This window comes from Canis lupus, chromosome 12 (genome assembly GCF_003254725.2).
Source record: "Canis lupus dingo isolate Sandy chromosome 12, ASM325472v2, whole genome shotgun sequence".
In the NCBI taxonomy this organism is placed as follows: Eukaryota; Metazoa; Chordata; class Mammalia; order Carnivora; family Canidae; genus Canis; species Canis lupus.
Genome location: NC_064254.1, coordinates 10,762,878 through 10,788,727, shown reverse-complemented (window position 1 = coordinate 10,788,727; position 25,850 = coordinate 10,762,878). Strand labels below are relative to the sequence as shown.

The window sequence follows — 25,850 nt, the reverse complement described above, 5'->3', positions numbered from 1 at the left end:
TTTTTGGCTTTTAGTGTAGGATTTTGTACTTAACAGGTGTTCGTAGATGGTAGGTGGTAGATAGAGAAGATATCAACTGGCACCTACAGGAACCCAAAAATAAGGTTGCCCAATTATTATAGTATTGAAATGTCGATTCTCATTACTCACGGTGATTCTCATTATTCAAGTTCTATAAAGTTGCTGTGAACACTGATTTAGTGAATACTGAGCCATCGCTCCTAGGAGAATACAGGGTTAGGTTCCTTTGAGCCTCTGATCACAATGTTTTCATCAACCGGTTGATATAATACCTTGTTTTATGTGTGTTTCTGTTTAAAGACAACTTACTTAAAATATATTGCTGATTCATTAACATTGAACTCCTGGCCAGTGGTACTATAACGCATGTCTGAACAAAGTTGATCCAACACACGTGTTTTCTGTGACACATCACAGCCTTCTTGTGCTAAGAATCTTTAGATCATACATCAGCTTGAAGCCTGGGGAGCCATTTTCAACAGTAAAACCAACAAGAGGGCAAAAAAATGTAGACAAGGTAGCCTCAATAGACTGTGAAGAATACCTTTTTACAGCATGGGAGCTGAAACAAGAAGGCAGAGGGTGCTTTGTGTGACCTCAGCTAAGAGCATGAGTGTCAGGTGACCCAAATTTTTCATGGCTCTGTGCATATCTGCAAATGGCCGTAAAAGCGACATGAGTATCGATTTGGGAGCTACAAATACATTTTAGTGAGTAGGCAAATACGCGAACGCAAAATTCATGAATAATGAGGATCGACTGTACCTCCACATGAGTGGGTGTGTACCCGCTGCCCAGCAGTCAGCCACTCTCTGCAATGTTCAGCCCCTTGAGGATCCATCGCCTGTGCCCACACCCTGCACCAGCTCTCGGCCAGCATCCATGCTGTACCATCGTTGACTCTTTTGGGCAGGTGGGTGCCTTTGGCTGCCCTGGCCTGCACTGGAGGAGGAGAGAGAAAGCACTTCTTCCCCCACCCCCTCTCCTACTTCCCCACTGCACGTGAGGCCTCACTGGTGAGTGAGGCCCACACATGCGTACAGGCGGCCACCTGTGACTTTTCTCAGCCAAGTGCTGCATCAACACCTGGGGAAGACCCCCTGGCAGTTTGGGGGGGCCTGTTTTGACCTGATCTTTATTTACCCCTCACAAAGGAAGTAAATAAATAGCTCTTTGTGTGTCTGTGTGTGTGCGCGTGTGCCAGACTGTATGTGCCTGCTGCACGCTGTTAAAAACCGAGACCCAGCCCCAGAGGAAGTGGTAACAAAACGATTGTTTTATTTTCCATTTACTCTTCCCCACCTCCACCCTTTTTATATGTGCCCAGAAGCTTTCTTTGCCACCCTGGGATCCGATCATTTGTTCCTTCATTTCTTCACCCACTCATTCTAGTGTGTACTGAACCATACAGTGCTAGTTGCTGGTGACTATAAAAGATACCTATAAAAGAAAATGAGATGGAGAAAGGGTGCTTTGGCTTAGGTATTCCAATGGCTCGGGCTGCTTATGAGCAAGGTGACCACGGGCACGTTAAACTGGGATCACATGATCTCATCTCACAGGACTGTTTGGAGGATTGAAGTTGGTAGAATAATGACATGCTCATGGTCAACGCTCAGTGCAAGTGAGTTTCTTCCTTTAAGGATGCACTGCACACCTGGGAACAAGGTTTGCTGTTTCCTCCCTGGGCCGCTTCCCTAATCCTGTGGCCGCCTGCCTGTGCTAGACCTTCAGGAGCCCCCACCTGGATCACTGTGCATTTCCACAGCACCATTGCTCAAAGACCAGCAGCAGAGAGGGGCACCTTGGTGGCTCAGTGTGCCTTTGGCTCAGGTCATGATCTTGGGGTCCTGGGATGGAGCCCTGAGTCTGGCTCCCTGCTCAGCAGGGTGTCTGCTTTTCCTTCTCCCTCTGCGCCCCCCACCCCCCACCCCCCCACTTATGCACTCTCTCTTTCAAATAAATAAATAAACTTTTTAAAAAAAGACCAGCAGAGGCTTCCCAGGGTCTGTGAAATCAGGTTCAACCTATCATGGTGCTCTAGTTCTCTTAGCATCTGGGCTCAATCCACCTTTCTAGCCCCTTGACCCACGATCAACCTTTATAACCCAGTTCCTGCCACTAAGAGTACCTGACCCTTCCTGTGGTGCTCCTGCTTTTATCACTTTGCTCTTGCTGCCCTTCCTTCCTGAAATACCCCTTAGCCTCCTCCTGTCCACCCTGTCTGTCCAAATGTAGCCATTCTTCAAGACTCAGTTTAAATCCACTTGCCTGGGACCGCTGGGTGGCTCAGTGTGGTTGAGCATCTGCCTTTGGCTCAGGGCATGATCCCAGGGTCCTGAGATCAAGTCCCAAATCGGCCTCCCTACAGGAAGCCTGCTTCTTCCTCTGCCTATGTCTCTGCCTTTCTCTCTCTCTCTGTGTCTCTCATGAAAAAATCCATAAAATCTTTAAAAAAATCCACTTGGCCGCTCCTGCCCACAAAGCCCACCTCCTGGGTAGCTTGTCCTAGTGGATGTTATATGTGGGTGCAGCTTCTAGTCCTTTCTAGAGGACAAGCTCTGCTTTTTTGTCGCCTTCTTCCACCCTCTTCCACTCAGCCTGTATGAAGGATGACCGTTCTCTGCCGGACACCTTTGGGCTCCCATGCTTGTTCTCCAGCAGTGCCTGTCACTGCTGATACTCTCTCCATAAATGCGAGTCCAACAAATGAGTGGGGGAAACAGGATAGAAGACTGCAAGTATGAAGTCTTGGAATACAGACACTATGCTGTGGGCATTCTGAAGCAAGGGCCAGTCAGGAAGGCTGGAGGTGAGGGGAGGATTCCGGGAGAGCTGGGCAGTCTTTGGAGGTAAATGGGTGTAGTTGGGGGCAGAGGAAGGCAGAGGTCAGCGTGTGGCCAGAAGCCACGATCCTCTTGACCAGAGCCAGTAATTTTTGCTCCAGTCTCCCACCACCTCTCAGGCATCCAGATCTGGAGAGGGCACTGTGGATAGAGGCTTGATCCATCCACATCTGTGGACAGGGTCTTAATAAATGAATGAATGAATAAATCAATTAATTAATTAAAGTTTTGAAACAATGTTAAAATGAATACTTGCTCAATATAGGAAAGTTGGACAATAGAGAAAACTGGAAAAGTTAGAAAAATTGTTTCTAGTTTTTGCTGCTCGAAGACAGCTGGTTTTTACGTTCTGTGTGTTTCCTTCCCATAATTGTCATGCAGTTATGTAAACAGCTCATTAAATAGGTAACTTTTATATTTAATTCTTACACTTATTTTAAAAACACATTATAGACAGGAAGAAGAAGAAGTAAAGGTGCAAATTCCACCCCACTCTCTAAATTTTCCCCCCATGGAAAACCAGTGTTAGGAGATGGTGTGTGTCCTGAAATAATTTTTTCTGTGCATGCACACTCATAGGTGTATTCTTTTAAAACCAGGCCATAGAATGTTGTTTATGTGTAATCATTTTTATTTTTACAAAATTAGGGCCATTTTGCATGCCCAGTGTTGCATTTCTCTTTTTTTTACATAACATTTTTTTATACTATGTAAATATACTTAAATATCTGACATTCTACAAAACAAATTTATACCAGTAACACATAATCCAGTTATACTGTAGTTTAACAACTACCTAGAAATCTGGAGTCCTTTGCCTGAAAATCTGGACTGTACATTTTATTTTATTTAAGATTTTATTTATTTATTCATGAGAGACACAGAGAGAAAGGCAGAGACACAGGCAGAGGGAGAAGCAGACTCCCTGCGGGAGCCCGATGTAGGACTTGATCGCGACCTGAGCCAAAGGCAAACACTCAACTGCTGAGCCACCTAGGTGCCTTAGTTAAAATATGTTTTTTAAGATTTTATTTCTTTGAGAAAGAGAGAGAGCGCACACAAATGGGGTGGGGGAGGCAGAGGAAAAACAGACTCCTTGCTAACTGTGAAGCCCCAGGTGGGCTCCATCCCAGGATTCCAAGATCATGGCCTGAGCTGAAGTCAGACACCTAACCAAATGAGCCACCCAGGTACCCCTCCAGTTAAAATGTTTTTAAAAGTAGTGAGAGATACCTTTTTTGTTTTGCTTTGCAGATATAAAACTAAAGGAAAAATGCATTATCCTTAGATCTCTAAAGTCAAATGAAACTTTGAAACTTGCCCCTCAAATGAACATCTTACAGCTAAAATATAAAATGGTAACTATTATTTAAAAAAAATTTTTTTAAAGATTTTATTGATTTATTCATGAGAGAGAGACACACACACAGAGGCAGAGACACAGGCAGAGGGAGAAGCAGGCTCCATGCTGGGAGCCCGATGTGGGACTTGATCTCAGGACTCCAGGATCACACCCTGGGCCGAAGGCAGGCGCTAAACCACTGAGCCACCCAGGGATCCCCTATTATTTTTTAAAAATTAAAAAATCCCTCGGCTTTCACTTCTACCTACATAACATTTTACCAAAAAGACTTTTCTGTCAATACATTTCTTTTTCAATGCCTGCGTAATCATTCTCCTGTATTTTACTTAATTGTTGGCAGGATTTTCACAGTGTTTCCTAAGCCATGGGCTATGCCCATGAGACAAAATGCTTTCCTTCTAGAACTCCCAGGCTGGTTGAGCCCCCAAAGGCTGGCAGTTTCCACTTAATGTAATAAACAGCAGGGGTGGATGCTGTGCTGCATGCAATGGAAGCTTGCAAGGGGGTAGGGGGGCAAGGGCTCAGTCAAGGAAGGCTTTGTGGGGAGAAGACACTGTTACCTCGAATCTTGAAGAAGGAGCAGGAGCCCCCAAATGTAGAGGCTGGGACAGAATGGAGGGGCCCCTGGTGCAATGGGACTTACCAACACTGCCCCCCACCCCCACCCCAACCCAGCCCTGGCTCTGGTGGTTTGTTTCTGCTTTTCCTTTGGAGATGACACATTCAGCGACCTAGGGCTCCAGCTGTTTATCAGGGGCCATCCCAGGGGCAGGGGCTCCCACCCCCTGCTACGGAGCTGTGGGGCCCTGATTAAGGAAACAGCTGAGACAAGGCACCCAGGGCAGAGGGGGCAGGGCAGAGGGGGCGGGAGAACCGGAAGGCCTTGGTGGGGAACGGAGGCCGGAGGCCGAGAGCTGCTGGAGAGGAGCAGGCCGCAGAGCAGGAGAGAGCCCAGACGGGCCCTTTTGTGCTTCAAGGCATGCCCCCACCCCCCTCCACCTAGTGAAAGGCTCCTTCGGATGGCACCTCCCCTGTGAGTCCATTCATTCATCAAAAATGTCCTGATGGCATCACTTAGAATTAATCTGTCTCCTTTGTTCACTTAGCAGGTCAGCCTTTTGCAGTTGAAAGAGTGTGAACTCTGGAATCAAAAATCATACTAGAGATGCCTGGGTGGCTCAGTGGCTGAGCATCTGCTTTTGGCTCAGGGCGTGATCCCTGGGTCCTGGAGTCCCAGTCCCACATCCAGCTCCCCGCAGAGAGCCTACTTCTCCCTCTGCCTATGTCTCTGCCTCTCTCTCTGTCTCCTATGAATAAATAAATGGAGAAAATCTTTAAAAAAAGAATCATACTAGCAGTAACTAATATTTTCTAAGCATTTAACGTATGCTAGGCACGATGATAAGAGTTTTGAATCTGTTGTTCTATTTGAATCTATTGTTTTCTCACTTTCCAACAGTCAGTGAGGTAACAACTATTATTATCACCATGGTTGTAGCAGAAAAAACTGGAGGGCAAAGGGTTTAGTAAGCCTAAAGCATCACAGCAGAGGTCCAAGCACCTGTCTGAGTCTCACTTTCCTCATTTATAGCAGGGAGATGAAAAGAACATGGGGATCCCTGGGTGGCTCAGCGGTTTAGCACCTGCCTTCGCCCCAGGGCATGATCCTGGTGTCCCGGGATCCAGTCCCACATCAGGCTCCCTGCATGGAGCCTGCTTCTCCCTCTTCCCATGTCTCTGCTTCTCTCTCTCTCTCTCATGAATAAATAAAAATCTTAAAAAAAAAAAAAAAGAACATGTCTTTCCCAGTGTAGTTTCGAGAATGGAATGAAGTACTGTGTATCAGGCATCTTTCTCATCATAGCCCTCACCCCTACTCATTCTGTGTCATCATCCCTGGGAAGCTGCTAGTTTGAGTTTCTAGAGCATGGTGGAGTGATTGAGAGTGTCCATTCTGGTAGTGCCTGCATTAAAATCCAGGCTCAGATCTGTGACCTGGCTCAGATAAGTGACCTTGAACAAGGTAGTTTTACCTCCTTGAGCCTGTTTCTTCATCTATAATATAAAGGTGATCATGGTGACTTCCTCACAGAGTTGTTTTAGGATTAAAGTGAATGTGTGTATGTATTTGTTATTGATATTAACTAGAGTGGAAACTTTTGTTTTTAAGATTTTCTCTTAAAAAAAAAAAGATTTTCTCTTTTTTATTTGAAAATGTGCGCACAAGTAGGGGGAGGGGCAGAGGGAGAAGCAGACTCCCTGCTGAGTGTGGAGCCTGATGCAGGGATGCTGGGCTCAGTCCCAGAACCTCGAGATCACAACCCAAGCTGATGCAAATGCCTAACCAGCTGAGCCACCTGGGTACTCCTAGAATGGAAACTTTCTGAGGACAAGGTCAATTTTAGGAAGGTGTCATCTGTGTTCTCACTGCCTTGATGAGGATGTATGTAGTCGAGATAGTAGTATAACAGCAAGGACAATAAATATTCATATATTGGAATTCTTCTTCCTATACAAGAAATACTTGCTTATTGTAGAAACTTTGGAAAATATGAAGGAGAAAATACAAATGAGGGATCCCTGGGTGGCTCAGCGGTTTGGCGCCTGCCTTTGGCCCTGGGGCGTGATCCTGGAGTCCCGGGATTGAGTCCCACATCGAGCTCCCTGCATGGAGCCTGCTTCTCCCTCTGCCTGTGTCTCTGCCTCTCCCTCTCTGTGTCTCTCATGAATAAATAAATAAAATCTTTAAAAAAATATTATACAAGTACAAGATAAATGATATATGGTTTGTATTTTATAGATATGCTGAATTCATTTAGTCACCATATATATATATATATTTTTTTTAAAGATTTTATTTATTCATTTGAGAGAGAGAGAGAACACAAGCAGGGAGGGGCAGAGGGAGGGGGAGAAGCAGACTCCCCACTGAGCAGGGAGCCAACATGGGGCTTGATCCTGGACTCTAGGATCGTGATACAAGCCGAAGGCAGATGCTTAACCAACTGAGCTACCCAGGCATCCCTATTCAGCATATATTTATTGAATGCCTATGATCAGAGTGGGGTGGTAGGCAGCTGGGCTTGAGTCATGATCTTAGGGTTGTGAGATCAAGCCCCCTGTCAGGCTCTGCACTCAGTGTGGAATCTGCTTAGGACTCTCCCCCTCTAAAATTAATAATCTTAAAAAAAAATGAATGTCTACAATGGGCCTGGACTTGTAGGTGCTGGGGAGTCAGAACAAGACGAAGTCCCTGCCTTTATGAAATTTACATTTAGAGGTAGAGCCTGACCCTGAGCACACTCAGATACATAATGTGATGTTGGGTGGTGATAACCAATAGCTGTTAACCGTGGTTCATAAGAGAAAACTGTGGTTGGAGTTGAGTCTAAGTTAATTATGAGTCAACTGTGTAATTCAGTCTTGAAAAAGCCTAATTCCATTTGACGCTATGTGAACAGAATACCCAGCAAGCACTCTCTGCCTTCTGTTTGTCAGGCTGGACCTGGAATATTACATTTACATTCTTGAAGGACAGTGACACACCGGAACTTGTATATTATCCTGTGTCAGGAAGGGAGGTTCCAGCTCAGTAGGTTGAGAAATTGTCTAATGGTCAAAACTGACCAGTAATGGAATGGGCTGTGAGAGGGGATAAGATTTCTATTTCCAAATGTGTTTAAAAAGAGCCTGCATTCACCTGTCTCAGGATATTAATGAGGATATAATGAATCTGATAGAAGCCGGATTTCATATGTATGGCTCCTTCCAGTCCCAGGTAATTTTTGCAAATAACTTGTATTGTAGAGAATTCCACATTAATTAACCACATTTTAATAGCCCATAACCACCAAAGGCATAAGTAGAATCCCAACATGTAGAAATCAGAAGTTCTCAGAAGTCTTTCTCTGATCACATTTGCTCAGTGTCCAGATTTAGACTCTAGAGACTTCAGGGGGTTAGTCGACAGACTTCTTTCCTTTCACCTTTTGACAATTTCAGATAGAGAAAAGTTGCAAGAATTATGCAAAAATCCTCATATAGTCTTCACCCAGATTTCCCAATGTTAACATTTCATCACATTTGCTTTATCAATCTATCATTCATATATATGTACATTCATATATATATACATTATTTGAATATGTTACAGACATTATATCCCTTCACTTCTAAATAGTTTGGTGTGTCTCCTAAAATAAGGTCTTCTCTTCCATAACCCCAATAGATTGATAAAACCCAGGAAATTAACATTGACACGATGCTTGGATCTATAGACCTCATTCTTACATTGCAGTTGTCCTAATGGTATATGCTTTATAGCCCAAACAAAACAAAACAAAAACAAACAAACAAAAAAAACAAAGATCCAGATCATGGGTTATATTCAGTTATCATGTCTCTGTAGGTTTCCTTTAGCCTAAAATGGCTCCTTAATTTTTCTTTGTCTTTTCATGACATCCAACATTTTTGACGCTTGGGCAAAGGACTTTTAAGCAAAGGCTTTAAAAAAAAATGAGCCAAGACTGGGAGCAGGTTTTGATGAGTCCAAGTTTCTTTGGTTTATTCATCAAGACTAATTTCCCTGTTGAAGATGCCACAGTGTGGCTCCATGCTGCTTGTCACATGGAATGCAAACACCCCCAATATTCATTTCCTAGGGCAGCCATAACAAAGGACCACAGACTGAGTGACTTAAAACAACAGGAATGTACTCTTTCACAGTTCTGGAGACCAGAAGTCCAAAATGAAGGTGTCAGCAGACTGTGTCCCTCCAAAGTCTTTAGAAGAGGATCCTTCCTATTTCTTTTATCTTCCGGTATCCCAAGGTGTTCCTTGACTTTTAGCTCTGTCACTCTGATCTGCCTCTATCTTTAAGTGTCCATTTTCTTCTGTGTCTTTTCTTATAAAGACACCAGTCATATTGGGTTAAGGACCTATCCTACTCACATAGGACTTCATGTTAATTAGATCTGCAACAATCTATTTCCAAATAAGGTAACATTCTGAGATACTAGGAGTTAGAACTTCAACATATCATGTTGGGGGCCATAATTCAACACCCCTGCCTCATCTTTCCAATCTAATCCTCCATATCCTTATCCATGACCCCTCTGTTCAAACCACACTAATCATCCTCAAGAGGATGCTTGCATTCTCCTAGATGCAAGGCTTTCTTCTGGCCCTCTCCACTCCTCTCTGCCAATTGGGGCCCTTCTTTGTGCTAACAGTGACAACTTTCATTTACCTAGTGCTTATTATGTACCAGAGCAGTACCAGGTACTGCTCTAAACTCTTTACATATAGTGTTCTTTTAATGTTACCTAGGAAGGACCATCGTGAGCCCCATTTTACAGGTGAGGAAATGGAGGCACAGAAACTTTAATTTACTCAAGCCTCACAACAAAAAATTCTCAGACATGTTCCTGGCTTATTTCCTCCTCACTCTGAGTCTTTTCTGGTTGCTCTAGAAGGGATGGATCTCAGTACCATGAGCATTCTCATGGTCTGGTCCTCTCTGACATTTTCAGGGCCTGTGAACACCCATCATTGCCCACTGCCTCAGTTTACATTGATCCATATGCTGTGTCATCAGTTCTCAAGGTGGGGGCTGGGGAATGGGATTGGGGCTTTTGTTTTTTTGTTGGGCAGGAGTATTCAGGTTTTTATGTTCACCACTTCCTCACTTCCCACCAGAGCCTCTGGCCCTCTACCCTACACCAATTCTTCTCATCATAGGGCCCAGTGTGTCAAATATATCAACATCGCCTGTGGAGTATGTCAAAAAATAATAAAAAATACATTACCGGCGTCTCCCTCCAGACCTCCTGAATCAGAATCTCTGGTTGGGAGACCCAGAGCCTGCCTCGTTAATAAACTTCCTGGTGATTCTTTTTTTTTTTTAAGATTTTATTTATTTATTCATGAGAGACACTCAGAGGCAGAGACATAGGCAGAGGGAGAAGCAAGCCCCCCGTGGGGAGCCCGATGTGGGACTCGATCCCAGGACCCCAAGATCACGACTCAATCCGAAGGCAGACACTCAACCACTGAGCCACCCAGGCGCACCCTCTTCCTAGTGATTCTTAATAAGTTTGAGAATTGCTGTCAAAAACCGTCCTGGGGGATCCCTGGGTGGCGCAGCAGTTTAGCGCCTGCCTTTGGCCCAGGGCGCGATCCTGGAGACCCGGGATCGAATCCCACGTCGGGCTTCCGGTGCATGGAGCCTGCTTCTCCCTCTGCCTATGTCTCTGCCTCTCTCTCTCTCTGTGTGTGTGACTATCATAAATAAATAAATTTGGGATCCCTGGGTGGCGCAGCGGTTTGGCGCCTGCCTTTGGCCCAGGGCATGATCCTGGAGACCCAGGATCGAATCCCATGTCAGGCTCCCGGTGCATGGAGCCTGCTTCTCCCTCTGCCTGTGTCTCTGCCTCTCTCTCTCTCTTTGTGACTATCATAAATAAATAAATGAAAATAGCTATAAAAAAAATTAATTAATTAATTAATTAAAAAAAAAAACCCTCCTGGGATGTGTATAAAATGATCGATTGACTGATTGACCAATTGAATGCTTGGATAACTGCTACTGTGTGTTTCTCTGGGGGGCAGACCAAGGGGAAACTTTTAAAATTTCCTGTCACTTTTCACAGCTCACTTTTTCTAAGTGAACCTGAAACTGCTCTACAAATAAAGTCAATTTTGTTTTTTAAAGATTTTATTTATTTATTCTGAGAGAAACAGAGACATACGCAGAGGGAGAAGCAGGCTCCCCCTTAGGAGCCCAATTCGGAACTCAATCCCAGGGCCCTGGGATCACGACCTGAGCCAAAGGCAGACACTCAACCACTGAGCCACCCCGACGCCCCTCAATTTTGTTTTTTAATGAAGGTTATTGCTCATGGAGTAACTGAAGACCTTTGTGGAATGTTGTAGGGCTTCACACCAGGGAACCTGCTCTAGTGGGGCGTGGCCTGCTTGTACGGAGACTTCCTGCTCTGCAGTGATGTTCCATTCAGCTTCTGAGGGAGATCTGCAGTCTCAGACCTGGTACCCACCTGCCCCACCCTTCCACCCCTTGCCCCAAACTCAGAGCCTGGGGGTGATAGAAGACAGTTGCTCTACCCCCGGAGGAGACCAGCTGTTTCCCCTCGCCCCTCATTTCAGCCACCTGAACCCATTCACAGTTTTCCTGTCAGTTAACCCGGGCCCCACGACGGTGTGGGAAGGGGCCCCTGTAGACTGGGTGGGGCTGTGTTTCATTTACTGGTGACCTTCCTCAGGCCTCCGCTGAACAGGTGCGGGCAGAAGCAGCTGGTGAAATGAGGACATTCTTCCTCTTCCTTTCTCTTCTCCCTCCAACTCCCTCCCCCAACCCAGCCACACTGAAGCCACATCCCATTTCCTCCCCAACTTTCAAGGCTGCTCTCCTCTCTGCCTCCTCTGTCCTCCATTCCTCCAAGGGCAGTGCCCCAGGGGTGGGGTTACTTAGCCTGGGAGGGGACACAGTTAAGGGAAAGTGGGAAGCAATGGGTTGCACTGCCACCCTCCCAGAAGAGGAGGTGGTGCGATGGAGGTGGTGTCATAGGGAGGGAAGGGCAGTTCCAGGGACTACCTAGAGTTGCTTGCTGACTGTGCCTACAGCCTCTAAACTCAAAGAAGACCAACTGTGAAGTTGGCCAACCCATCCTCTTCTCGGCTGACTTCTCTGCCATCTCCTAGACTGGGGTGGGGCAGGTCAAACTCAAAGCCACATTCTAGAACAAATGTATTCAAAGTTGCCTTCCCTACATCTGCATCTCCTAGAGGGTCCCTTGAACTGGGATGGCTAAAACTCACTCCCAGAGATTCTGATTGGGTAGGACCAAGGGCCCGAGAATTTGCCCATCTGGCTTGCTCCCCAGTCGATGCTGCTTCTGGGCTCAGGGACTAACTACACTTACAGAACTGCTATTCTGGGGCTCCCCTTAAGATTTCTGATAAGTAGGCTCAGCTTAGCCACCACTGGGGGAAGAACATGTCACTCAAGGAAGTTCTCCCTCAGTGGTGGCTTTATCACTCAGGCTCAAATCATAATCCTCCCCCCTGCAGTTCTGTGTGTTGAGCTAGATTTGGATGGGACTCTGGCTTAAGAGGAGAGGGCAGAAAAAAGATCTCTCTGTCTGCTTTCTTCTGACTCCCTGGACCAGTCTGCCTCCAAGCAATGCCTCCTGCCATCTTGAATCTTTTGTCTCTGGATCTCCTTCCCTGCCAATCGTAGGGCAAGCGATGCCCCTGTGTTCTCTGAAGCTTACCTTTCATCTGTATGCTGTGGGATATTAGGCAGCTATCCAAGCATGAGGTTAATCTCTATGTGGTGACTTGGGAGTGATCCATCATGACATATTGTAGAGTGAAACCACTCAACTACGGGTAGAAAATGTTCTCGCTTTTGTAAAAACAACCAGCCATAAAACTATATGCGAATACACATGCAGGCATTTACAGGCACTCAGACAAAAAAATCTGGAAGGACACTTTCCAACAGAAGTTAACTCTGGAGGATGGGACATTTCCCCCATTTAAGTCCCTCTAATGCTCTATGTGAGAAAGCCTATCTCACTCAGTAATTAAAAACCAGTGAGCTGCATATAATAGAAAATGGTACAGCTCCGGAAAGCTACATTCGACTGTTAACAGTGGGGCGTAGGGCTGGGGCTGAGGGCTCGCTTACCACACACACACACACACACAAGCACACGCACACGTGCACACACGCACCCTTCTAGACCGAATCCGTTGAAAAGGAAGATTATTAATATTTTAATTAAAAAAAGAAATACAGGCAGTAAAGGAAACCGCCTCTCCCTCTCCTCCCCCCACCAGCTGCTGCCCAAAGCCCTCCACACTCCCCCAGCTGCTTTGCCATCCCATTTCTTCCTGGCACTGGCAGATTTCTCCACTGAGTGGCCTTCACTGGCTGCGTCCATCCCTTCAACAGCCATTCTTTGGATTTTAAAGAAACATTACATGTTTTCGTTTGTTGATTGCCAGCATTCCAAAAAAGAAGAAAAAAATCCCCTAACCTTAGAACAGCATCCGCAAACATGACTTGGTCTTGTCCAATCCTATCTGCTCCTCGCTGCACACGCGTGTCCTTTCATGATTGTGATCGGCACAAATGCTATCTTGTGTCCTGAAATGTTTTACGTCACCTAATTTTGTAAGCCCGTCTGTGTGTGGACACAGCATCATTTCTTCTATGAATGGTGCTATGGTTGTTTAACCAGGCCCCGATTGTTAGGCCTTTGGGTGGTTTCCAGTTTTTTGCTATTTATTCATTCATGATTTAACCCTCTGCTTTTGGGCCCCGCCTCCTGCCAGCCTATAAAAACTGCCCTCTTAAAGGTCACTGCTACCAGTGCCCCCCACCACCACCAATCTCCCAGGCTCTTCTCAGTCCTTGACTAAGCCCTTGTCCTGACGTTAATTGGGCTTAGCCTTGTTAACGACCCTCCTTGTCACCCAGCAGCCCATCCATCAAACCCATCTAGCAAAAAACAAACAAAACAAAACAAAACAAAAACAAAAACAAAAACAAAACAAAACAAAAAAACATCTAGCCTCTATTCATTGGCTTTTCTTTTTTTCTTTCTTTAATCATTTTTTTCTTCCAAATACAGACATTTTTATATGTGTCTTGTAAAAGAATAAAGATTATTTATTTATTTATGTATTCATTCATTCATGAGCGGCACAGAGAGATAGGCAGAAGGAGAAGCAGGCTCCCCATGGGGAGCCTGATATGGGACTCGATCCCAGGACTCCAGGATCACGCCCTGAGCCAAAGGCAGATGCTTAACCACTCCCTGAGCCTCCCAGGTGCCCCTGCCTTGTAAAAGAATAGAAAAGCACATGTAACATAGAAAGTAGAGAGACATTTTATTTAAACTTAAATTGAATTATGAATATGAATACTGAATATGGCACAAATGAATATAAATACATATACACATATATGTATAAATTATAAAGCAGCGTAATAAAACTAAACCTGTAATACCCACCTTACAATTTACATACAACATCAGTAATTCCATGGACACTTCCTGTGTCCCCCTTTTGGTCCCATCCCTCCAATAAACACTACTGACATACTCAGTTTTGTTGATCGTTCTTATAACTAATTTTAGTAGTTTAAGGACTTGAACGGATTCTGTCCAATCACATCATCTATTAATAATTACGTTGTTTCTTTCTAATTCTATACCTTGAATTTATTTTTCTTTGCTTTCTGCTGTTGCTCCAATGTAGTCAATTAGAAGGAGGAACAGCTGACTTCTTTGACTTGTTCCTGAGTTTGAAGGAAATGCTACTTTTTTTTTTTTTTTTTTTTTAAGTTTACTTATTGGGCGCCTGGGTAGCTCGGGTAGCTCAATCAGTTAAGCGTCTGCCTTTGGCTCAGGCTCTTTGCTCAGTGGGAAGTTTGCTTCTCTTTCTGCCCTCCCCCGCTTGTGCTCTTCCTCTCTCACTCTCTCAAATAAATACATAAAACTTTTTTTAAGTTTTTTTTTTTAGTAAACTCTACACCCAATGTGGGGCTCAACCTCAGGATGCTGAGGTCAGGAGTCACATGCTCTTCCAACTGAGCCAGCCAGTTACCCCCTATTTTTCTTAATTGAAATATAGTTGACACACAGTGTTACATTAATTTCAAATGTACAACATGGTGATTCAACAGGTTTATTAGGTTATGCCATGCTCACCACACGTGTAGCTACCATCTGACACCATACATTGCTGTTACAATACCAATGACTGTATTTATTTATGTGGCTTTTCATTCTGTGACTGGAATCCTGTATCTCCTACTCCCCTTCATTCATTTTGCCCATCCCTCCATCCCCTGGAACAAGTGATTCTTAGAGTTCCCTACTAATAATAATGCTGTAGGTTTTTGGTAAACGCTTTTTAATAGGAATTGAATTTTATCAAATGCTTTTTCTACATCTATTGAAATGATGCTGTGGGTTTTCTTCCTTCATTGGAATGCTATAAATTACATTAATATTTTTATGTTAAATTTTGTTGTATTTCTGTAATATACTGAATTGTCACATGATATATTATCTTTTTATTTTTTATTTTGTGTTTTAAAATATTTTTTTTTTTTTCATTTCAGAGAGAGAGCGTGCAAGAGCACAAGCAGGGGAGGGGCAGAGGCAGAAGGAGAAGCAGGCTCCACACTGAGCAGGGACCTCAATGTGGGCCTGGATCCCAGGACCTGGGGTCATGACCTGAGCCAAAAGCAGACCTTTAACCGACCAAGCCACCCAGGCACTCCTTGATCTATCAATTATTTTAAAAGATGTATTAAAACTCTCTTGCCCCAATGTGGATTTATCAATTTCTCCTTATAGTTTTGTCAAATTTAGCTTTATGCATTTTGAAGCTTTTCTTATTTGGGATATACCGATTTAGAATTATTATATTGTTCTAACAAACAAATTATTATTGTAGCACATTTTTATATCTTTTTTTAAAAATTTTTATTTATTTATGATAGTCACACACAGAGAGAGAGAGACAGACAGACAGACAGACATAGGCAGAGGGAGAAGCAGGCTCCATGCACCGGGAGCCCGACGTGGGATTCGATCCCGGGTCTCCAGGATCGCGCCCTGGGCCAAAGGCAGGCGCTAAACCGCTGCGCCACCCAGGGTTCCCTGTAGCACATTTTTGAATCATCATATGATAACTATCTTTTATAATGCTTTTTGCCTAGCATCTGTTTTATCCCATGTTAATATTTGGCATAAACTTCTTTCAGTTAGTATTATATTATTTCCATCATTTAATTTTCACCCTTTCTATGTATTGCTTCTTTTCTACCTGTGCTTTTAATGGGGCCTGCATTAGAAGTCAAAGACCTCCATTCGAATCTTGATTGTATCCTGGAGTCTTAGGTTCCTCATCTTTCAATTGGGTATCAAAACCCTTGCCTTGGGGCACCTGGGTGGCTCAGTGGTTTAGCATCTGCCTTTGATTCAGGTTGTGATCCTGGGGTCCTGGGATCGAGTCCTGCATCAGGCTCCCCATGGGGAGCCGGCTTCTCCCTCTCCCTATGTCTTTGCCTCTCTCTCTGTGTCTCTCATAAATAAGAATCTTTAAAAAAACAACAAAAAACTCCACTTGCCTTGCCCATCCCCCTTCACTACCTTGTGGGAATCAAATGATAAAAGATACGTGAAATCATTTTGCAAACTATAAAAGTGTTTTTGCAAATTATTATCTTTCTAGCCCTTTAATAGTGAATGTCCCCAAAAGCTTACTTAAAGCCATAGTTATGGTTAAGAGCTTAGCTGATCAGTAGAACTATACTTTTGCATTTGTAGATACTGTTTCATAGGATGGTTGCAAGATGTAAGCATATGAAAGTACTAAATTGGGATGCCCAACCGGCTCATTCGGATGAACATGTGACTCCTTGATGTTGGAGTCAGGAGTTCAAGCCCCATGTTGGGCATAGAATTTACTTTTAAAAAAAGTACTAAATTACCTGGGGCATCCCAAGTATTAAAAAAAAATAACTCAATGTCTTTATGATTATGTTTATTGTATTGGTCTTGCTTTTATCTGAGTTCTAGCTCCTCAACTTACCAGGATGTTACCATATATAACCTGAGTCTCAGCTTCCTTGTCTTTGAAGTTGCAGTAATAATCACTACTTCCTGGGGTTGCTCTGAGAATGGACTAAAATAATGATGAGGGGTGCCTGAGTGGCTCAATCAGTTAAGCGTCCGACCCTTGGTTTCTGCTCAGGTCATGTTCTTGGGGTTGTGAGATCGAACCCTGCATGGGGCTCCATGCTCAGTGGGTAGTCTGCTTGGGATTCTCTCTCTCTCTCTCTCTCTCTCTCTCTCTCCCCCTCTCTCTCTCCCTAGTACTCTGCCTCTCCCCCACCTCTCTCTCTGTGTCTAAAAAATTTTTTAAAAAATGATGAAAAGAGCTCGGCACAGTGGCTGGCTATCATGATCTTGATCTATAGGATCTCTTCTGCTATTAAAGTTCTCAATGTTGACACTTTTTTTCTTAAAGATTTTATTTATTTATTCATGTGAGACACAGAGAGAGGCAGAGACACAGGCAGAGGGAGAAGCAGGCTCCCCATGGGGAGCCTGATGCGGGACTCGATCACAGGACCCCGGGGATCACGACCTGAGCCAAAGGCAGATGGTCAACCGCTGAGCCACCTAGGCATCCCTGTTGAGACTTTTCTGATGGCCCAAATCCCCTCTAACATCTTACTGAGCTCAAAGCCCTTTATTTAAAATGCTAGTGGAGTAGGGACACTCAGGTATCTTACCATCGGTTTAGATGGTCTATCCAAAACTACATTGTTCTTCCTTCCTCTTCACCAAATCATCTCAGTTTCTTGAACACCCGAGTGATGGTCTTATATTAAGTCCTACCCTTAAGGAGCTCACCACTCAAGAGAAGATTGACCCTAAAACATCCACTAGAAGTGCCATTGTAGAAATTCAAACAAAGGGCTTCAGGAGACCTTACAGAAGAGATGAACCCTGTGGAGAGGAGGGTGACAAGTTTGGGGAAAGCTTCCCAGACTAAGGGAAGCCCATTAACCCCAGCTTCACCAAACATCTCAGAACTTTCATTCTCCCAACACAACAGACTTTATTGCAACAACGGTACACGAAATCAGACAGCTTTTTTCACTTCATGACCTCCAAGCAGTGATCCAGGAATCCAGGGCTCTTAACATCTTGTGGTGACATAGTATTTGAGACCTGAAAGCCCCCTATTTTTTTAAAATTTTTATTTATTTATGATAGTCACAGAGAGAGAGAGAGAGAGAGAGAGAGAGAGGCAGAGACATAGGCAGAGGGAGAAGCGGGCTCCACGCACCGGGAGCCTGATGTGGGATTCGATCCCGGGTCTCCAGGATCGCGCCCTGGGCCAAAGACAGGCGCTAAACCGCTGCGCCACCCAGGGATCCCCTGAAAGCCCTATTAAGCATTTTCTGCCTTGGAGACATCTTTGACTTCAGCTACTCTCGACTTGTATCTATGGCTGCTCCTTTTTTTTTTTTTTTTCAAGATTCTATTTCTTTATTTGAGAGAGAGAGTGTGAGAGGGGAGGGAGGGCAGAGGGAGAGGGAGAAGCAGACCCCCTGCTCAGCGGAAGTCCGATGCAGGCTCAATCTCAGGATCCTGGGATCATGACCTGAGCTGAAGGCAGAGGCGTCACTGACTGAATCACCCGGGCATCCCCATGCCTGCTCTTGGAAAGACCTGAGCCATGGCGCAGAGAGGAGTCACCTTAGTAGTCCCATGTGTTCCATCCCTGCTTGAGAAGACCCTTACATTTTTCTGCCATCTTGCTTACTGTGATAATCCTTTTAGCCAAAAAAATTTATTTTGGCATTTAGACCAGTGCTTGACACCTAGCAGGTATACAATAAATATTATTTATTTATTTGAGAGAGAGAGAGAGAGAGAGAGAGAGACATTGCAAGAGCGGAGGGAGGGGCAGAGGAAGGAGGGGGAAGCAGATTCCCTGCTAGGTAAGGAGCAATCCCAGGACCCTGAGATCATGACCTGAGCTGAAACCAAGAGTGGAATGCTTAATTGACTGAGCCACCCAGACTTCCCTACAATAAGTATTTTTTAAATGCCTGAACTCCTATCCACTCCAGGAGTTGCTTAGAGGTTATTTGCAAGGCTAAATTTTTTTTTAAAGGTTTTGTTTATTTATTCATGAGAGAGACAGAGAAAGAAAGAGGCAGGGACACAGGCAGAGGGAGAAGCAGGCTCCATGCGGGGAGCCTGACATGAGATTCGATCCCTGGTCTCCAGGATCACGCCCTGGGCCGAAGGCAAGCGCTAAACTGCTGAGCCACCCGGGGATCCCCTGCAAGGCTAAATTTAATTCAGCAGTTGGGTGGGCTGATAGACAGAGGGAGCTTTTGAATACTACACAACCAGGGGTGGGAGGATCTCCTTTTTTTTTTTTTTTTTTAAAAAAAAAAAGCTTGTTTATTAGTCACCTCTAAACTACCAAGTATAGCACTGCCTTAGTGCTATAGGCTTTCCAGCCCTTTTGCTTCCTTCTGTAGCACCAGAAAGGAAAAGTGAAAGGGTAGAGCAGAGAGGCCCTGGGGGCCTAATCCTGGAAGGGAGGATCTCATTGTGCCCTCTTAGCACTTGGAGCACAGGTTCTGATGGATCCCACATTTTAGATTGTCCCCATCTGGCTGTGGGAACTTGGGCAAGTTACTTAATCTTTTTATGCCAGTTTCCTCATCTGTCACATAATATTAATAATACTTATCTCCTCTGGTTTATAGATTGATCAACTTAATATAATAAAAAGGGTAGACCAGGGGCACCACGTAAGTGCCATGTAATTAGATATTGCCATTCTTGGGGACAGGAAAGAAGTGATCATCTGAAATCCTAAAATGATAGACTGAGGCTGTTCTTGGTGTCTGGCCAGATTTTCCTGCTGCTCCTGGTTTTCAGCTCACGCTGTGGCTCTAAGTGCTTTGGTAAAGTAAGTGAAAATTGATTTTAATGGCCTCCTAAGTCTGGGCTGCCCCAACCTAATCCCTGCCCCCTTACCTGTCTTGCCCCCAGTCGGCCTCCTCTACCCCAGAACAGTCATACTGTTCCCCACCAGCCAGATCTTTGCTCTGCCACGCGCTCACCACCCCACCTTAGTTTGCTTATATCTCTGTCCCAGGGTCAGATTCTTCATGTCAGTGCCAACTAGTTAATCTGATAAACGAATTTCTCTGAAAATACTAATAAGAGCCAGTGCAAAGGTTGTTGCTTCACACAAAGGTGCATTATGACTGGGGCCCTTCTGGAGAAAGTGCCCCGCCCTTTGTGTCCTGGTATGTGGGAGGGAGAGATGGAGCAACATTCAAGCTAGGAAGCTGGGAGAGATTTAGGCCATCAAGCTCCCCTAAAAGAAGATAGATTCTCTGAGCATCCACTGTGTTGGCTGGAGAGAGGGCACATGAATGTACGGGCAGGGACGTAACAGGAAACATGGCAGGAACATTTAATCAGTAAATTTCTTTTTTTTTTTTTTTTTTAAATTTTATTTATTTATGATAGTCACAGAGAGAGAGAGAGAGAGAGAGGCAGAGACACAGGCAGAGGGAGAAGCAGGCTCCATGCACCGGGAGCCTGACGTGGGATTCGATCCTGGGTCTCCAGGATCGCGCCCTGGGCCAAAGGCAGGCGCCAAACCGCTGCGCCACCCAGGGATCCCTTAATCAGTAAATTTCTAGATACAAAGCTAGGATATAGAAAGGGTAAGACTTGTCTCTGCCTGCAAGGAGAGAAGGAAATGCAAAAACACAATTAATAAGCATACAGAATAAACTATATCCTGAACTAATATAGACACAAATTAGAGTGTAGATAGGAATGAGAGATCCATTCAAACTGGAGGATTTGAAATATTCCATGGAGAGGCCTTAGAAATGATGTCTGAAGAGGATTATTTTTATCTATTTATTTATTAAAAATTTTTTTTTAAGTTTTAGGTGAGCACCATGCCACATGTGGGGCTCAAACTTACAACTCCAAGATTGAGAGTTGCAGGCTCCATGAAATGAGCCGGCCAGGTGCCCTTCCAAGGATTTTTTTTTTTTTTACGATTTATTTATTTATTCATGAGAGATACACACACACAGAGAGAGAGAGAGAGAGAGAGAGAGGCAGAGACACAGGTAGAGGGAGAAGCAGGTTCCTTGCAGGGAGCCTGATGTGGGACTTGATCTCGAATTCCGGGATCACTACCTGAGCTGAAGGCAGGTGCTGAACAGCTCAGCCACCCAGGCATCCCAGATTTTTCTTTTTTAAGATTTTATTTATTTTTCATGAGAGAGAGAGAGAGAGAGAGAGAGGCAGAGACATAGGCAGAGGGAGAAGCAGGCTCCCTGTGGAGAGCCTGATGGGGGACTTGATCCCAGGACCCTGGGATCATGACCTGAGCTGAAGGCATATGCTCAGCCACTGAGCCACCCAGGCACGGCCCTGACAAGGATTTTTTTTTTTTTTAAGATTTTATTTATTTATTCCAGAGAGAAACAAAGAGCAGGGAGAGGAGCAGAGAGAAAGAGAGAGAGACAAAAACAGACTCTGCTCTGAGTACAGAGCCCAAAGCAGAGCTCAATCTCAGGACCCAAGATCATGACCCAAGCCAAAACCAAAAATTAGATGCTTAACCGACTGAGCCACCCAGGTGCCCTGGAATATTATTTTAAAGAGGGGCACCTCACTGGCTCAGCTGGAAGAACTTGTGACTCTTGGTCTCCAGGTTGTGTGCTTGAGCCCAATGTTGGGTATAGAAATTACTTAAAAATAAAATCTTAAATAAAAACAAAGCATATTTAATTTTCTACTAATAATAGAAAATCTACAAATAATAGAACACAGAAAAGAAAATCATCCACTCTCTCACATGTGAAGGTGACCTCTCTGTTACTGGCAGATAATGGGGTTATGAGTGATTTCTGTTTGCTATCCATTTCTGTATTTTTTAAGTTTTTTTTTTTTAAAGATTTTATTTATTTATTTGACAGAGAGAGAAAGCACCAACAGACAGAGGCAGAGGGAGAAGCAGGCTTCCTGCTGAGCAGGGAGCCCAAGGTGGGGCTCCATCCCAGAACCCTGGGATCATGGCCTGAGCCAAAGACAAATGAGCAACTTAAGCAACTGAGCTACCCAGGTGCCACTATTTTTAAGTTTTTATCATAAGTTTTACAATAAAAAGGATACACATTTGTAAAAGCAAAATTTAAAACTCAAAGACAACTCACTGCCAAAATTTCAGTATTTTACCCTCCTAGGTTTTTTGCAATACATAATTTTATCATTCCATTCATACAATTATATATCTTTGCTTTTTTCAATTTCTCAACATTTTCCCTGCTTATTATAAATGCTGCACAGATAGAACTGATTGGCTGTGGGACATAATTCACATAACCATTTCCCTGCCCTTGAAATGTAAGATTGTTTACACATTTTTTTTTTAGAGAAGACTTTTCTCTCTTTTTTTTAAGATTTTATTTATTTATTCATGACAGACACGGAGGGGGAGGGGCAAAGACACAGGCAGAGGGAGAAGCAGGCTCCACGCAGGGAGCCCGACGTGGGACTCGATCCCGAGCCTCCAGGATCACACCCTGGGCTGAAAGCAGGCACTAAACTGCTGAGCCACCGGGGCTGCCCTGTTTACACATTTATGCTATCATAAATAACCTTTTTTTTTTTTTAAAGATTTATTTGAGAGAAAGAGAGAGAGCATAAGAGCGAGCACGAGCAGGGAGAGGGGCAGAGGGAAAGGGAGAGAGAGAGAATCCCAAGCAGACCACACTGAGCTCAGAGCTGGACACGGCTTTGATTCCACGACCCTGAGATCTTGACCCAAGCTGAAATCCAGTCAGCCGCCCAATCAACTGAATCACCCAGTTGCCCTATACATAACCCTTTGTATATTCCTATGCATAAGTATTTTTTTAATTGATAAACTTCTTTTTTAGGTTCAGAGAAAAACTGAGCAAAAAGTACAGAGAATTCTCATACACTCCCTGTCCCTCCACATGCACAGCCTCCCACTGTCAACCCTACTATTGACATCCTGCGCCAAAGGGATGTCACATTTGTTCTGATCATGGTCCTATAATTATCATTATCACCCAAAAGTCATGGTTTACATCAAGATTCACCCTTGGTGTTACACATTTTATGGGTTTGGATAAATGTATAATGACATGTATCCACCACTGCGGTATCATATTTTCACTGCCCTACAAGTCCTCTGTGCTCCAGATATTTGTCAGTCCTTCCCCATCAGACCCTGGCAACTGCTGATCTTTTTACTCGTTCCATAATTTTGCATTTTCCAGAATGTCAAGTAGTTTAATTTGTATAACATGTCACCTTTTCATATTGGCTTCTTTCACTTAGTAATATGCAACTAAGTTTCCTCCATGTCTTGTCATGGCTTGATAGCCTTTTTTTTTTTTTTTTTTTAAAGCACTGGATGATATTCCATTGTCTGGTTGAAGTATAGTTTATCCATTCACCAACTGAAGGGCATCTTACTTTCTTCCAGGTTTTTGCAATTATAAATAAAGCTGCTGTGAATGCCCACACACAGGTTTTTTGTGTAGATGTATTTTCAGTTTAGTTCATTCAGTTCATTTGTGCCAAGGAGCACAATTGCTAGAATTATGGTAAGAGTGTAATTAATTTTGTAAAAACTGCCAAACTGTCTTCAGAGTGTCTCTACCATTTGGCATTCTCACCAGCAACAAACGAGATTTCCTATTGCTCCCCCTCACCATCAGCATTTGGTGTTGTCAGTGTTCTGGATTACTGACCATTCTGATAGGTGTGTAGTGGTGTGAAATAACAGAAAAAAGAGTATGTTGGTCTCTGCCCCTGGTTCCTGGCACATAGCTCCTAAACCTCTCTAATTTCCTGTGATAAGAACACTAGGAGCATCTTTTGTTCTGGTATTTGATCTTTGACCCAGGTTCCTGACATAGGGATCTTAAGTCCCCTGGAATTTCCTGGGTGATAGAGTATCTTTTGTTCTAATAAGGTGACTCCGGTCCGGTCCGGTTCCTGAATAGCCTCTGGGTGGGCCTGGTCTCTAGAAAGACCATGACTAAAAGCTTGGAATTTTCAGCTCTGTCCTTCCTTTCTCCAGAATGGAATAATTAATGCCTTCATGAGGAAGCCTCCAGAAAAATCCCAATAGCATGAGGTTTGGGGAGTTTCCAGGTGGGTAAACACATCCACGAGCCAGGAGGGCTATACACCCCAGTTCCACAGGGACAGAGCTTGGGACCCTCTTCATCTGGCTGGTCATCTGTATCTTTTATCATATCCTTTAATAAACTGGTAAACGTAAGTAACTGTATTCCTGAGATCTGTGAACTAGCAAATTAATACAGAGGAAAAAAAAAAATCCAAAGAGGAGGTCACAGGAATCTCTGACCTGTAGACAACTGGACAGAGTTCTGGATAACCTGGGACCTACTACTTGTGATTGGCATCTGAAGTAGAAGGAAGTCTTGTGGAAGTGAGCTCTTAACCTGTGGGATCTGACACTATCTCCAAGTAGATAGTGTGAGAATTGAGGTAAATTACAGGACACCCAGCCGATGTTGCAGAATTGCTTGGTGTCAGAAGCATTGTGAGTATGGTAGGCATGTGACAGTAAAGGATAAACATATAGGAGAACTGTGAGGTTATTCCTATACAAGTGATATCCTATCTTTGTTTTAATTTTCATTTCCTGGGATGCCTGGGTGGCTCAGCTGTTGAGCGTTTGCCTTCGGCTCAGGGTGTGGTCCCGGGGTCCCAGGATTGAATCCCGAATCGGGCTCCTCGAAGGGAGCCTGCTTCTCCCTCTGCCTGTGCCTTTCTCTCTATGTGTCTCTCACGAATAAATGAATAAAATCTTTAAATATTTTTTTTTCATTTCCCTGATGACATATGATGTTGAGTATCTTTCATACACTTATCTGCCATACCCATATATTCTTTGGTGAGGTGTCTGTTCAGGATTTTTCCCCAATTTTAAATTAGATTAATTTTCATATTGTTGAGCTTTATTAATTTATATATTTTGGACAGCAATCCTTTATCAGATGTATCTTTTGCAAATATTCTATCATAATCCATAGCCCATGTCTCCTCATTCTCTTGACGTTGTCTTTTATAGACCAGAAATTTTTAATTTTTTAAAAGATTTTATTTATTTATTTGAGAGAGAGAGAGAGCATGAGCTGGGGGAGGGAGAAGCAAACTCTCTGCTGAGCAGGGACCCCCAACTTGAGGCATAAACCCAGAGCCCTGGGATCATGACCTGAGCCAAAGGCAGATGCTTAACTGACTGAGTGCCCAGGCACCCCAGAAGTTTTTAATTTTAATGAAGTCCAGCTTATTAATTATATGTATAATTATAATTTTATGTATATGTATAAATTAAATTTTTTGTATAAATTAAATTTTTAATAATTTCTTTTATAGATCACACCTTGGGTGTTCCCTCTACAAAGTCATGACCTTATCCAAGGTCATTTAGGGGTCTTCCTATGTTATCTTCCAGGAGTTATAGTTTTGAGTTTTATATTTAGGTCTATGATCCATTTTGAGTTAGTTTTTGTGAAGAATATAGGTCTATATCTAGATTCATTTTTTTAAAGATTTTTAAAAATAAATAAATATTTCATTTTTAGGGGGCTGCTAATGTAAATGGTAATTTCAGTATGTGTGCTGCCAAAGTGAATACTGTAAATGGTAATTTCAGATTACACTTGCTCCACTTGCTAGTATATAGGAAAGTGATTCACTTTGTATATTAATATTGTATCGTGCAACAGTGCCACAATTGCTTATTAATTCCAGGACTTTTTGTTGTTGTTGATTCTTTCAAATTTTCCATATAGGTAGTCATGTCATCTGTGAACAAATACGGTTTTGTTTCTTCCTTCCCAATCTTTGTATCTTTTATTTCCTTTCCTTGTCTTATTGTATTACTAGAACTTCCAGTACAATATTGAGAACAGTGGCAAGAAGGGACATCCTTAT

At 43.6% G+C, this 25,850-nt stretch overlaps 1 protein-coding gene across 3 annotated transcripts in view; it reads left to right on the top strand.

Moving 5' to 3' along the window:
* Window positions 1-25,850, top strand: part of CCND3 (cyclin D3) — a 94,407-nt gene that overhangs the window by 19,318 nt on the left and 49,239 nt on the right. Inside the window, exon 2 of one of the 3 annotated variants that reach the window (XM_025418768.3) lies at window positions 11,164-11,277. The exons of the other annotated variants lie outside the window; for them this stretch is intronic. The gene's annotated coding sequence lies outside the window, so the exon portion shown is untranslated. The remainder of the gene's footprint in view (window positions 1-11,163; window positions 11,278-25,850) is intronic. 3 annotated transcript variants of the gene reach the window in all.